The following is a 15,455-nucleotide window of genomic DNA, read 5'->3' as shown; positions in this document are numbered from 1 at the left end:
TAGAACCCCAGTGGGACCCCACCCATCTAGTAGGGGCGTCCTCATTCCAATCAGGATTATAGGGAGGAGGTGCGGCAATTGAGGGGGCCCTAGGCACCCTCATATTTGCCCTTTTAAGGCGATGTTATAGTTCTTCTATCTACCTTTCTAATCCCTCCTCTTCCTCAGAGAGAGAACTGAGGTCCTCAGGATCCTTTTTGGGCTTAGAAATCTGGAGACATTTCCTAACCCCCGAGCCCGAGTCCTCAAGAGGACCTTCATCCTTTAAGGATTCTGCCATTTGCTCTTCCTGCACCTGATTAAGGGCCTGTTCACATTCAGCAAGTTGATCCTTGATCTTTACTTTATCTGTTAATAAAGCATCCTTTACCAACCTCCATAAGGAAAAGGTGGCAACCGGGACACTGTCCGAGCCCCGTCCCTCAATAATTTCTGAAGGTTATGTCTCACCAGGTCCCAGTCACTATTATTAAGAAATCCTCCTGTCAGAAACCAAAGACAAGCCTGGGCAATAATTTCAACGAATTCGGTTGCAGTCTTAGTTTTTATTCCTGTTCCTTGTGTATTTAACAGCTCTTTCAGTTCGTTGGCCAGACGAACCTTCACTGTTGAGTTACCCATGGTACGTACCCTGTCTCTTTAAAATATCTTTAAACCAATCCTCCCCCTTCTTTCTTAGAAGGTGAGCCCCGTCCGCTTACCCCTGCTTTCCGGATCTCGGTGGGAGCCTCCAATTGCCGCGTCCGGCCAAGGGAGCCGAGTCCGGCGAGGGACGGCGAGGTTAAAAGACACACAGGACACCAAGGTTCTTCATCCAGGAGTCAATAATAATCTTTATTGCTAACACACCTTTTTTTATACCCCAAGCAGCAGAAGTGGAAAACTACCCAAAAGCAGGAGGGAGGGGGGAGAAATTTAGTTTCAACATCTATTATTGTCAGGTACCAAAACCTCCCTTAACAATAAGTCCATCAGACCAGAAAAGGTCAAGGCATTCCCGTGGGATACATATGTCTCAGACGGATAAGCAGGAACAGAAAAACCGCAAGTTCGCCATGGCCTTGTGAGCTGGCCACACTGGCATGCAGAACAAACTAGTGGAGGTAGGGCTCCAGGGGCCAAGGTGGACCTGTTGCCAACACATAAGGTCGGCCACCCTGTTGCTATAGCCAAATTCATTGTAATTCCAGAAAATGAGCTTGACAAAGTAGTCATCAAGGGCAATGCCAGCCCCAGCATCGAAGGTGGAAGAGTGGTATCACTGTTAAAGTCATAGGAGATAACCTGGTTCTCTGTGTAGCCCAGGATACCCTGCAGGGGACCTTCTGATGCATGCTTCACCATCTTCTTGATGTCATCATATTTGGCAGCTTACTCCACCTTGACAGGTCAGATCCACATTGGGGGTGGACACATGGAAAGCCATGCCAGTGAGCTTCCCATTCGGTTCAGGCATGACCTTGCCCACAGCCTTGGCAGCGCCAGTGGATGCAGGGATGATATTCTGGGCAGCCCCAGGCCATCACAGTTTCTCAGAGGAGCCATCTGAGTGACAGTGATGGCATGGACTGTGGTCATGAGTCCTTCTACAATGCCAAAGTTGTCATGGATGACCTTAGCCAGAGGGAGGCTAGCAGTTGATATGGGAGGCATTGCTGATTATCTTGAGGGAATTGTCATGCTTCTTGTGGTTTATGCCCTTCACAAATATGGAAGCAGAAGGAGCAGAGGTGATGACTCTTTTGGCACTGCCCTTCAAATAAGCCCTGGTTTTCTCCATGTAGTGAAGACAACAGTGGACTCCACAACATATTCAGCACCAGCATCACCCCATTTGATACTGGTGGGATCTTGTTCCTGAAAGATGGAGACAGACTTTCCATTGATGACAAGCTTCCCATTCTTAGCCTTGACTGTGCTATTGAACTTACTTACCATGGGTGAAATCATACTGGAATACGTAGACATGTAGTTGAGGTCAATGAAGGGGTCATTGATGGTGACAATATCCACTTTGCCAGCGTTGAAAGCAGCCCTGGTGACCAGGGACCCAATAGGGCCAAATCTGTTCACCCCAACCTTCACCATCATGTCACAGATGCTGCTGACACCACATAAGACAAGAAGATGAGGCTGTCTGTTGAATGGGGAGGAGCAGAGAGCCCCAATTAGTAACTTTAAAAATAAGAAATAGGAATTTAAAATTACCAATTATAAACTAAAACAAGAAATGGTAGAATTAGAATATCACCTTTTTGTGCCTTTCAATTAATTCTATCCCTCCTTTTCTATAAAATAAACTTGATTTGATAATAGTGATTGCTTTATTACATTTTAAATTGTCCTTATCAGCCAAATTGTATCCTTAGACATCATAGTTTGGTCTTATCTATTTAAAAAAAAATGGGCTTTTCTTGATTTGCAGACATCCCTTCATTCCTTTGTTCTTTCTCCTCTGATTTATCAATTAAAGAATTCAAGCCAGGTGCAGTGGCACATACCTGAAATCCCAGCATTTCTGGAGGCTGAGGCAGGAGGATCGAATATTCAAAGACAGCAATTTAGTGAGGCTATAAGCAACTTAGTGAGACCCTGTCTCAAAATTTAAAAACAATTAAAAAATGTCTGGGGATGTGTCTCAGTGGTTAAGCACACCTGAGTTCAATCACTGGTATCCAAAAACAACAACAACAAAAAAGAGTCAATGAGTCAGGTCTATGGGCTGGGGATGTGGCTCAATCGGTAGTGCGCTTGCCTGGCATGCGTGCGGCCTGGGTTGGATCCTCAGCAACACATGCAAACAAAGATGTTGTGTCTGCCGAAAAATAAAAAAATAAATAAAAATAATTTAAAAAAATTAGTCAGGTCTAATTTCATTTCATGGATAATTAATGAGTGGAAAGGACTACAATTGCATTCTTTAATTCTATCATAAGTATTGGATGGTTCCCTCAAGGAGAATCTGAGCAGTAGAAGGGACTTTTGGTTCTTTATACATTTAAAAATTAAAGCATAATACCAAACAAAGCAAATAAATAGGAGATCAAGAATAATATGCTTATAGAAAGAATTTAGATGGTTTGACCTGTCTCTCTCACAATCTGGATCATTTGACCTGATACAATCTGGATCTGTGAGGTTCATGCTCTTCTGTCCTGTGTATTTCCTGCAAAGATCTGCTAAATTCAGTGGCTTGATGAGACTCAGGTTCAGTTCACAGGTAGGGTGAATTGTTTCATTGGGAGCTCGGGATGTTTACTTTTGCTCTTATTTATTTATTTATTTATTCTAGAGCAATGGTAGGGCTGCTCTTACCACTGAGCTGCACCCCAATCCCTTCTTATTTTTTGAAAGAAGATTCTCATTAAATTGCCTAGGGCTGGAGAACATGCAATTCTCCAGCCTCAGCCTCCTGAGTCAATGGGATTACAGGCATATGCCATCTTGCCTGACTTATTTTTATACTTCTAATATCAGCAAATTACATTGTACAGGATTTTACCTCAATGCTTCTCTGTTGTTCATTATTGTGTGAAGTGCATTTTCCTGAATCTTTGAAAGAAGTGGGCTTTAACCCCTTTTCCGTTATTTTTGTTAGGTTTCAATACATAGCAGCTTTTGATCTGGGACTTCCTGGCTCTGCTTCCTTCCCTCACTTTTACCTGGACCTGCTGTTTCTTATGTCCCAATTTCTTCGCTTCACTGAGCTAGGCCATTCCAGTCTCTTCAATCCCACTGCAGACTCCTTACTTTGTTACATTTTGGAGTGGGCAAACCTCCTCAGGTTTCATGCTTTCCAGCAAATATTTGGGCATTTTACTGTTTTCAGGTCTTCAGTGCAATGGTTTGGATATAGTTTGTCCCTAACATAACTTATGTTGAGGCTTAGTCCCCAAAATAACAGTGTGAGGATGAGGCGAGACCTTTAAGATGTGTTTGGGTCACAAGGGATCTATCCTCTTGGATTAATGCTCTCATGGGAGTTAATTCTCACTCTTGAGGAACTAGATTAGTTACCAGGAGAGTGGACTGTGATACAGTTGGCCACCCCTCATGTTTTGTCTCTTGCATGTGACTGCTTGCCCTTCCACTTTCAGCCATAGTCAAAGTAGTACAAGACCCTTGCCAGATGAGGCTGTTCCATTTTTGGACTTCCCAGCCTCCAGAACCATGAGCCAAAATAAATCTCTCTTTTTAAATGAATTATTTAGTCTCATAAAATGTACTTAAGACTGATAGACACCACTTGTTCCACTCTGCCTTTTCCTGCTCAGATACAAATCCCAGGTAGTCTGGGGCTTTCAGAAATTTGCCCTTATCTGCTTATATTCTTGTGTCATGGAGATATCTTATTTCCTAATTCTGTTGAAAGTCTCTATAGGTTTTTGGTTTGTTGTAGTTCCATTATTTTATTTGAAGATTCAGAGACATTTTAAAACTACTCCATCCCTGCTTACAGCCATCTTTCCAAAATCTCTTTACACACACACACACACACACACACACACACACATTCACTCATTAAGGACTGTTTCAAACAAACACTTATTAACTCATTGTTTTATGGACAATGGTTCAATGAAATGCATAAGCTTTACAGGTGGTGGATGTAGCTCAGTGGTAGAGTGCTTGCTTAGCATGCTCAAGGCCTTGGGTTCAATCCCAAGCACCCCTCCAAAAGTCAAAGGTATAGGCTTTAATTTGTAAGAGATCTCATTTAATTTTCTCTGAGTGATATCTAGAACATATTCTATTATTAAAACACCTGACTTATAGCCCTAATTCAAGTCACTGGGGGAAATCTGAAGAGGACCTCTGCCTGGGTGTGGTATAAGTATTTGGGTCCTTAAGATTGTGTGAGCAGGGCTTAACCTGGGACCTTTAAAAACAGTACAGGACAACTGGAGGTGCAGTTCACTGGCAGAGCACTTGTCTAGCATGCACAAGAACCTGGATTGTTAGATCCCTAGCCCCACAAATTAAAAAAACAAAACAAAATAAAAAACTGGTACAGCCTGAATCAGTAGCTAAGGATATTTCTAAAATGATCTGCTTCTCATTGGGAATAGAGGCTAAATTAAGATTAGGAGTAGAGGAGAATCTAAAGCACGTTTCTTACATTAGCTCAGTCAGAAAATGACTGATACTTGATTCCGTGGAACCCATGTGACACTATTCTGTAATTTCTTTCAAGTTTCTTGATTAAAAAAAAAAAGAAATCTTATACCACTTTGAGAATTTGATCAAACACAAAGACCTTCTTCCCCAGGAAAATGTACATAGTCACAAGAGTTTGCATACAATATTTAGGTTTATGGACTCTCTAATGCCCATCATGGATTCTAAATAAAGAATTCCTGCACTACCATATTTGTCCAAAGCATGTCTTCACATGAATGGTGGGCATTTTCACAATAGAGAACAAGTAAGGTGACCATCTCTTGGGCTGTCATAAGTCTAGCTAGAACTCCAAGCCATACTCCAAAGATTAGTTTGCTCCTATGGAAGGCCAAGCTGACAACTGTGGGTACATAGGCTGGACCTGAAGGCAGGCTCTGTGCTATGGTGGGGAAGGAAAATGCCCAGCCTATTACATAAATATTACATATTTCTGACTGATGAACAGGTGGAGGAGTCCTACTTCTCTTGCTTTTCCAGATTTAGTTTTTAAAATCAATCATGGTGATCTCTCTTGTTTAATTTTGGTACTAGGATTGAACTCAAGGGTGCTCTACCATTGAGCCACATTCCCCATCCTTTTTATTGTGAGATAGGGTTTTGCTAAATTGCCCAGGCAGGTCTTGAACCTGAGATCCTCTTGCCTCAGCATCATCAGTAACTGGGATTACTGGCTTTCAAGGTACTCTTTATCCTCTTTGTTGGTTCAGCATTTCCACTGATGTTAATTCTCAAGGAGGTGAAATGCACACACACAAACTGTACGTAACTCAGGAAGATGCAACTAGGGAGGCAGATGGGCATCAATGACTTAGCGGTGCAGGTCTTGTGCACAAGTCAGAAGCTGCCCAGATTTGTACTGGTCTTTGGTATAAGCCTCCTAATTTATCAAACAATTAAGTCACAGGGTAAGCACATACAGAGGAACACACTGTTTCCAATTTGTTCAGAGGATGGGCTAAAAACACTAGTTTTTGGAATAAATTTGCATAACAGTTTTGTTGAAGTTTTCTTACTTGGTGTCATCGATTGCTCAAAGGGATCAATAATTATATAATTACAACAGTAGACCATTAGATAATATGCTGTAACATATTAACAATTCTTTGAAGAAGCCAAACTTTTCTTTACAAATTCACTTGAGAAGATGGTTGAAATCCTATGGTGTACCAACTGGTGTAGCTAGCAGCTCAGAAAATAATTGCTCCTCGGAGACAATTGATACCACAAGTAAACACTTGATGATTCCTGTCATTTTTCTTGAGGTGTAATTACCTCAACAAAATAAAAAATTCAGACATGTCCACTTTTCCTCTTGAGACTTGTTATTCTAGGGTGCTGTGGTATATACCTGTAAACCCAGCAACTAGGGGGCTGAAGCAGGAGATACGCAAATTCAAGGCCAATCCCAGCAATTTAGCAAAAGCCTGTCTGAAAACTAAAAAAATAATAATTACAAATGTCTGGGGATATAGCTGAGTGGTAAAGCACCTCTGGTTCAATCCCCAGTACCAAAACAAACAAACAAACAAAAAACCCTCCAGAACAACAAAAAAGGGAGAAGAGATTTGTTGTTCTCTATTATTTACAGTACTTGGTGATGTAATCCTAGAAGGGTTTCAACCATTAGTCTGGACTAGACAGAGACTGGTGTGGGCCAAATCTAGCATATTCCCTTTTCTTTTTCTTCTATTTATTTAAATTTTTTTTTAGTAAAATATGCATAGAATTTACCATGTACTGTTTTTTTGCATGTGTGGTAATGGGAATGGACTTAGGGTCTTGTACACTTCTACCACCAGGCTACATTCCTTGCCTGATGTTAACTATTTTTAAGGCCATTGCTCCATGGTATTAATTACATTTACAGTATTGTGTAACCATCACCATTATCCATTTTCAGAACACTTTTCTCACTCCAAACAGAGACTTAGCATCAGTTAAATTATACTCCTTATCACTCCCTCCTTCCTCCTGTAACCTTTGCTCTACTTTCTGGTTCTAGATAGATAGATAGATAAATAAATAAATAATAAATAAAGGTTTTGTGTCCAACTACAAGTAAAAAATAAATATTTTAAAAAGTCATCAAGTCCCTTCATTTTGTAGGTGAAGAAACTGAAATTGATAAGATTACAGCCACTGGCCAGAGATAAAGTGATGATCCTGCCTCAGTTTCCAACAGTAGGGAACAGAACAAAGGAGGGTGGCCAACGGGGTTGCCTCTGAAAGTTTAAAATCAGGAAGCACCAGCATCTGACGGACACGGTAAGTGCCTGAAAGTACAAAATTATAATCACTACAGTGTGTTCTGAGGGGATGGGATCTTGAGCAAAAATAGTATTTTACAGATGAGGAAACAAGCTTTGATTAGAAAAAGGGCCTTAGGGGCATCATGTGGCTGGTAAGAGAGAAGAGTAGAGCAGGTAGACCCTGTCCATGCCATTTCTCTATGGGTACTCCCTGACCTCACAGGGCTGAGCACTGACCTTTCCAGAGGCAGGTAAGAGTGGTGGTCCTGTTGGTAAGAATGCTGTATATCATTGCTGTATCCTGGGGTCTACTCACAGTGCCCTGGCAGGCAGGATCCTCTGTGAGCCCCCTCAGTCCTCCCACCCCCCTCCTCCCCTCTCTCCCTACCAGTCAGTGTCACACAGACATGTTCACTGAGTGGGAGGTTAGAGACCAAGGGGACTGTATTTATCAATGATGTGCTCTTTCCCAATGAAAATTTTTAGAAATTTCTTTGATCTTAAATTCACAATAATGTGTATAGGTGTCAGTTTTCCCACATGTCTCCACTTTAGCCTTTCTGGATCCTCTTAGTTGAGATCTTCCATCTCTTTAATTCTGGGAAATTAATTTCTACTCTGTCTTCAGATATTGTCTCCTCTCCATATACTTCCCTTCTTCTTCTTCTTCTTCTTCTTTTTTTTTTGTGTATGTGTGTGTGATGCTGGGGATAGAACCCAGGGCCTTGTGCATACAAGGCAAGCACTCTACCAACTGAGCTATATCCCCTTCCCCTCTTCTCTTCCTTTTATGAATCCAGTTACTTGGATGTTGAGACTCTTATTTCTATCTTCCATGATTCTCAACTTTTCTTTTTCTTTTTTTTGGTAACAAGGACTGAACCCAGGGGTGCTTAACCACTGAGCAACACCCCATCTCTTTTTGTATTTTATTTAGAGACAGGGTCTTGTCAAGTTGCTTAGGGCCTTGCTAAATTGCTGAGGTCCGCTTTGAACTTTTGATCCTCCTGCCTCAGCCTCTCAAGTTGCTAGGATTACAGGCGTGTGCCACCACACCTTGCTCTTTTATCTTTTCAATGTCTTTGTTCCTTCTTTCCATTAGAATTTCTCAGCTCTATTATTTCCAGTTATTCTTTTCTTAGCTCTATCAATTTTCCCATGTATTTTGTTTTTTATTTCATTATTTATTTTCTATTCCAATTTTTCCATTGAGTCTTCTGTGCGGTTTCTTATTTTGGTGGCATGCCAGTGCTGGTGAGGGTTGGGATGAGAGCAGGACCTGGAGATAAGGGAGGTGGATACATCCTAGGGTAGAAAGTCCCAAGAACGAGAATCTCACCCCAGAAACAAGCTCAGAGCTTTCTCTTATTCCTTCCAGGCAGGGAACTGTGAGCTCTGGGGAGGGGAGCATCCCTTGGAGACCATCCTCCAGACTTAGGGTTTAGTGGGGAAGGTAGAGAGGCAAATCCTGGTTCTGGTCAGTCCCACCTCTTTTCCCCACATTCTCCCCCATCCACCTCTGGCTCTGCACTGATGCTCCTCTTGAACCTGCAGACCCTACATCTGACAAGCCTCAGGCGAGGCAGCAAAAGACCGGTTATCTCAAGCAGCAGCAGGGCTAGACCCTTCTCTGACTTTCTGCTTCCCTGGGCACCTTCTCTCGACCCCACACCCAGGGACTCCACATCCTCAACTAGATCTGTCCCCTCTCTAGACACTGGTGGTGATGCTGGGGAGGGGTCAGGAGGGACAAGTAGGAAACAGAATGTCCCACCCGAAGAGACATTTATAGTTGGCTTTTGTAATCCTTTCTTTTTAACTAAACTTAGATTTTAATTTAACACAATCATTTCTGATACCTAGCTATGTTTTGTCTGCTAAATGCTTGATGTTCAAAGAGTGGTTCTTTGGCCAGTAACCTCAGCATCACCTGGGAGCTTGCTGGAAATGTGGTGACTAGTCCCCACTGCGACCTCCTAAGTCAAAAGCTGCATTTTAATACAGTCTCAGATGATTTGTATGCTCATTACACTTTGAGAAGTCTCTTTCTACAAAATTTGCTTTTATAATTAGGAAATGATAGAGGGCATTGTTGTTTTCTTTTGGTTTTAATGGTAGAATTTCCCCAGTGACTTACCCACCCATATTTCTGGGCTGTCAGGCAAGAAGCTAGAGACTGTTTTTCATAGAATTGCTTTTCCCTGTGCAAGTGCTGGGCTTCAGGGTGAGGACTCATTTTTCCTTTCTCCTTACCACACAGACAAAAATCCTCTTAAAACATTTACTTCTTTTTAAATTTAAATTTAAAGTTTTTGGCATTAGGGATTGAACCCAGGGGCATTTTACCACTAAATTACACTCCCAGATCCTTTTTATTTTCAATTCTGAGACAGGATCTTGCTAAGTTGCTGAGGCTGGCTTTGAACTTTCAATCCTCCTGCCTCAGCCTCCTGAGTCATTGCATCACCATTCCTAGCCAAAATCCTCTTAAAACATGATGTCAGCAATTCTCAAGGAAGAAAAAAACCCATTAAATCAGCAGATTCTTTGATGATGCTGTTTTTATTATCATGGGATTATGGAGACAAATGATTGCTAACATCAGAATGCTTTCTGGGGAGGAAGATAATAAGGAAGAAAGAGGGGGAAAGGGTGAAAACAGAAGTGGTGGCAGGGAGAGAATAAAAAAAGGAAAAGTACCACAGGAAATGACAAGAAGAATTTAAGTAATAAAGCCCACTCACCCATCCTCTCTGGGAGTGTATTCTGTCTTCCACAGGCCGGTGGGCATCTGCATCTGAGCTGACTTACCCTGTCCGCTCCTCTCGGTAGGAATCAAAGGGAAAGTGTTGACACTTGTCCTTCTGAAGTGGCACCCCGTTTCTCCACAGAAAAGCCCTCTTCACCATGGCTGATTTTAGGACTGTCAGCAAAAGAGTCCATTGTAGATAAACTTCCTATTTTCATGTCACCCTGTTTACTTGGTCACTGGCCGAGAAGATACCAGCACTCCAGGTGCTGGGCATCCCCTTACTAGTTTTTCACAAACGTATCCAGTATAGTACTTTGAAGAAATGTGCAAACAAGGCCTCTGGCCTTGAGCTGGGCTTCATAGAGATGTCTACATTTTTTAGATATGTTATAAATGGGCCCATGGTAACAGCTGGCAGGGGGAAGTAAGAAAGGGGAGATGAAGCTCCCCCTTTCTCAGATGTTGTCCTTAAAGAGTTAACTTGCCCAGAACAGTTAAAGAAAAAGCTGCTTTTATGTGAACTTCTGCAGACTGTGAACTTCTGAGCCCCTCCCCTTACATGTTGGGTATAAAACTCTGAAACTCCCTGAACTCGGGGTTCAGGGGATTGATTGATTACAGCAAAGGCTGTACCCTCTGAACCTGGATGCAGCCAAATAAAACTGTTTCCTGCTATCTTTGGTGCCTTGCCTTGTTTTCCCTACAACACTTCTATTTCAGGCATACCCAACTACCTTCTAGTCTACACTGAGACAAGCATGTGGGCTCCCTACACTAGCCTGGACTTTGACTCAGGAACTCCACAAGTCTGAGCCAATTCTTTTCATGTGTAAGGAAACAGGAATGAGGTGTCTCTTTTGCAGAGAACAATATGTGCACAGCCCTAGGCTGCTTCTGGCTTGTGATTTATTCCTTCCTTTTTGACCCTCCTCAGATATTGGCAATCTTTCTATCCATTCTTCTCTTCCTGGATCCAATCTTCAAATGTTGGAGAGGTTTTGGTCCTTGGAACTCTTCTCTGTGGACATGCTCTTCTTGGATAGTATCCTTCATTTCTGTGAATAAAATGGCACCTATAATGCATTTGTTATGAGTTGCCCCCCCACACCCAAAGCTTCTGTGTTAACGTAGTAATGTTCAGAGGTAAAAATGATTGTTAGACCCATCCTAGTTTGAATGGACTGAGTGTTAACTGTAGGCAGATGGAGTAGGGCTAGATGAGGTGGGTGCCTTGCAAGGCTTTAACTTATCTGAGGCTGCTTCCTCTTGCTCTCTGTTTTCTGGCCACCATGAGCAGGGCAGTGTCCTTCTTCCACACCCTTCTATTACGATGTTCTGCTTCATCTTGGGCCCAGAGCAATAGAATCAGCTGACCATGGAATGAACCTCTAAAACTGTGAGCCAAAATGAACTTTTCCTCCTCTAAGTTGTTCTTGTCAGATATTTTGGTCACAGTAACAAAAAGCGGACTAACAGCATTTATAGGGAGTATATTTCCATTTCTAGCCTATATTTCCATTTCTGCACTTCAGAATTAGGTAAATGAAGAGTTTGCCTTTATACACATTAAGTTTGAGATGCTGGTCATTTATACTACAGTCTTCTTGGTTTTCACTTTGATGTACATTAAGTTTGATGGCATCTCAAACTCAATGTCTGCATTATTGAATTCTACCCACTCTCCTAAACTTCTTTTCCTTCCATCTCAGTTGACAACATCAGAACCCAGTTTCCTGAGCCCAGGTGCCATCTTTGACAGCTTTTTCTCCCATATCACCCCCGCCCCACCCACCCTCACTTCTCTCTTAAATCTGTTCACCTCTTTCCTATCTCCATCTCTATACCCTTGTCTAAGCCACTATTCTCCCTTGCCTGAACATGAACACAGGAACTTAGTGGGGACACCAGGGACACCGCAATATCCAAACCATAACATATATATTATAGATACTGATAAAGTTACAGAAATGAAGGCTACTATCAAGGGAGGACAGGTACACAGAGAAGAGTTACAAGGACCATAGGTGAGGTGAGGGAGGATGATGGCTTGGAAAAGAGTGTAGATATGAAGATGGGAGAGAGGTAAACATATTTAAAATAGAAGAGACAGGTGGGGTAGTCTGGAAGAGGAAGCTCTCATCTTGTCCCTTCACTCTTGCCTCCTTATTATCCATCTAGCACCGTCCTGTCAAAACACAAGAGATTGCCTAAAGCCCAGATTAAAGACTTACAAAGATATCTCACTGCACTTACATCAAAACTCAAGCTTCTTAATACTGCCTGGAAGGCAAGGTAGAGTAAAGGACATGTACTGAGCCTGGGTATTGATGCAGGACTGTTTGGGTTTACATCCTAGTTTTGCTACCCACTATCTTCAGAACTTTGGGCAAAGAATTTAATCTCTCTGCATCTTGTGGAATGGTGCCTGCCACTTCCTAAATACTTGTTAATCCCCATCTCTTTAATCTCATCTCAATCCACACCCTGCCCCCTCCCCCATTCATGGTTCTCCAGCCACACTGGCTCCCTCTGAATGTCTTAAACGAGAACTTATTAAGCCACCTGGACCTCTCCCGGTTTTGCATGACTGATTTCATGTCAAATTTCTTTTCATGGCTTTAAGTTAGCTCCAGAGGGTGACTGTCCTTGACCATTCTTCCCAAAACAGGACTTTCAAAAACCTAGTTCTTTTCCTTGATAGCCCTTACGTAGATGTTTATCTATTTAATACCTGTATCTGTATCCATCACTAGACTATAAACTCCACAAAGGGAGAATTTCTTGTCTTGCAAAGTCCTATTGACAGAAGGGTTCTTGGTATTTCCTAAGAATTCAGTAAATAACTGTTGAAAAAAATGTGTGAGTAAATAAGTAAATGAAGTCTGGGCATCTCCTAGGGAAGAAACTCTCTACCCAGTGGTGACCCTTTACTGAATGAGTCACATAAGTACTTGTCTTTTCTTTTCAACCAAGTGTTTAGCTAGTACTGTTCTAATTACAAGGAAAAAAATCATTCAATCAATTTATCTATCTATATGTTAGATGCTGGGGATTGAACCCATGGCCTTGGGTATGCTAAGCAACTGTTCAACCCCAGCCAAAACATTTTTTTTTTTTTGTACCAGGGTTGAACTCAGAGGGGTTTAACCACTGAGCCACATTTCCATCCTTTTTTTATTTTAATTTTGAGACAGGGTCTAGCTAAGTTGCTGAGGTTGGCTTTGAACTTGTGATCCTCCTGCCTCAGACTACTGAGCTGCTGGGATTACAGGCCTGGGCCACTGAACCTGGCTCCAAATTCTTAATTTATTTATTTGTGTGCATTTATTAGTATAACTTGATCACTATGCATTTTTTGGGGCAGCGTATAATTAACACTCATCTCCGCTTCACCGTGGGGAATTATAAAGGAGTTGGGGAGCATTCCTTGAGGCCTCTACACTTGCATGCTTCCAGGTGGAGGGTTTGGCTGCAGTAGAGGTTTCGCCGTATGTCCAGTAGAGGGCGGTGCCGAGACGCGGCTGCCGTGCACTCAGGCGCGGAGCCCGGACCGGCAGGGAAGAATAGAATGACGTTCTCAATGACGACAGTAGGAAGGATTAGCACATTCACTGGCCGCTTCCCAACGGCTAGACGGCTTCACTGCCCAGCGAAATGGGGTGGTTTCCAACTCCGGCTGAGTGTTTGGGACTTGGAGAGCTTTTGAAAAAGATGGATGTCTGTTCATCACCCTTAAAGATTCAGCAGGAATCCGGCAGGCTTTGGAGCCTTTGAAGATCTTCCCTGCTGATTTTGATGATCAAGGGGTTTAAGACCCTTTGGTGAGAATTCCTTGGGGCTAAGAGCCAAAAGAAAGTAGATCTGATTGCCACTCTTAACCCTGTTGCTTTAGGACTGTGTGACCTTTCTGTTTATGTCCCCTTACCCTCCCTCCTCCCCCCACATGCACTTAAAAAGGAAAGCAATAAAGATGCCCTTCTTGTAAGGTTAGTAGGAAAGGGTATCCGGTGTAAAGCTGCTCACGATAAGTGTGCAAAGCAAGTTAGACACTGTTCTGAATCAAAGGCAGAGGAGGGCTTCCAGTGCGTCACCTGGGCTTTCTGCCCACTATCCTGTGGAGGAGGACACTGTCCAATCTAGTCATTTGGGAATTGACAACAAAATTTAGTTCAGGGGCTCCTAGCTATCTCTGCCTCTTTTCCTCTAGGAGGCAGGCAAGAACAGTTGAGAGGAAGTGGAGGAGGTTTCAAATCAGAAGGGATTTCATACAACTCCCAGTGAACTTACTATATTTCTTAAATGGGGAAACTGAATTCAGAGCCATGGAGTGATCTCACCACTACACACCTCTGCCTTGGAAAGGTGGGGTGATGAATCTATTTGAATCTTTTTCTTGTCCTCTAGAGGAAAATAATGGTGGCTTTCTTGAAAAAGCAGGTTTCCTGCTCTCTCACTTTGGGGTCATTATCACTACCTTATCTGACCAGCAACAACAACAACAAAAAAGGATAATAGTAACTGTAATAATAATTGATGCCATTGTTAAAGTGCCTGGCACTCTGCAAGGACTTGGGTACATCATCTCACTCAAACCTCACCTTTACCTATCCATTCACTCATCAATATTAAGGGTTCTAAGCACTAGGGATGCTGCAAGGAGCAAAGAGGTATTCTAGTGGAGAGAAAATGACAATCACAATTATACAAATAAATAATTTTGGATAGGGACAAGAACTTTGAGATGTGCTAGTGTCTGGGAATAAGGTTGTTGTGCCTTTCCAAGGAGGTGAGATTTGAGTGGAGACCTGCACAAAGAAAGTGCCAACTGCACCAAGATCTGGGAGGAAAGATTTCTGGGGAGAGGAAAAGGCTAGTCATCAAAAGCCCCAAGGTGGGGCTGGGGATGTGGCTCAAGCGGTAGCGCGCTCGCCTGGCATGCGTGCGGCCCGGGTTCGATCCTCAGCACCACAAACAAACAAAGATGTTGTGTCCGCCAAAAACTAAAATGTAAATATTATAAAATTTCTCTCTCTCTCTCTCTCTCTCTCTCTCTCTCTCTCTTAAAAAAAAAAAAAAAGCCCCAAGGAATGAATTTGGTGCATTCAGAGGAACTGGAAGGAAGCTGGTAGAGCTGGGAAATGGTGAGAGAGGGAGACTCAGAATGCAGCTGGAAACAGCTGGAGAGGAGGAGGAGGAGCAGATTTAAGCTGATCAAGGCCCTGTGCTGGCCTTACACTGAAATGGAGAACAGTTTCCCCTTCTCTTGGGATTAA

General features: G+C 42.5%; 1 protein-coding gene and 1 pseudogene across 2 annotated transcripts in view; one reads left to right on the top strand and one right to left on the bottom strand.

Annotated features, from left to right (window-relative positions):
- Window positions 1-15,455, top strand: part of LOC124099163 (sperm motility kinase 2B-like) — a 54,688-nt gene that overhangs the window by 20,364 nt on the left and 18,869 nt on the right. For both annotated transcript variants that reach the window (XR_009227769.1, XM_046454192.2), the window contains exon 2: window positions 7,288-7,446. The gene's annotated coding sequence lies outside the window, so the exon portion shown is untranslated. The remainder of the gene's footprint in view (window positions 1-7,287; window positions 7,447-15,455) is intronic.
- LOC124099020 (glyceraldehyde-3-phosphate dehydrogenase-like) lies at window positions 807-2,088 on the bottom strand (annotated as a pseudogene).

The sequence above is a fragment of the Marmota monax genome, unplaced genomic scaffold (genome assembly GCF_021218885.2).
Source record: "Marmota monax isolate L192 unplaced genomic scaffold, Marmota_monax_Labrador192_F-V1.1 WCK01_AAM20220418_F8-fsc00011, whole genome shotgun sequence".
NCBI classification, from domain to species: Eukaryota; Metazoa; Chordata; class Mammalia; order Rodentia; family Sciuridae; genus Marmota; species Marmota monax.
Note: the sequence above shows the minus strand (reverse complement) of the source record. Positions and strands in the feature narration are given on the sequence as shown.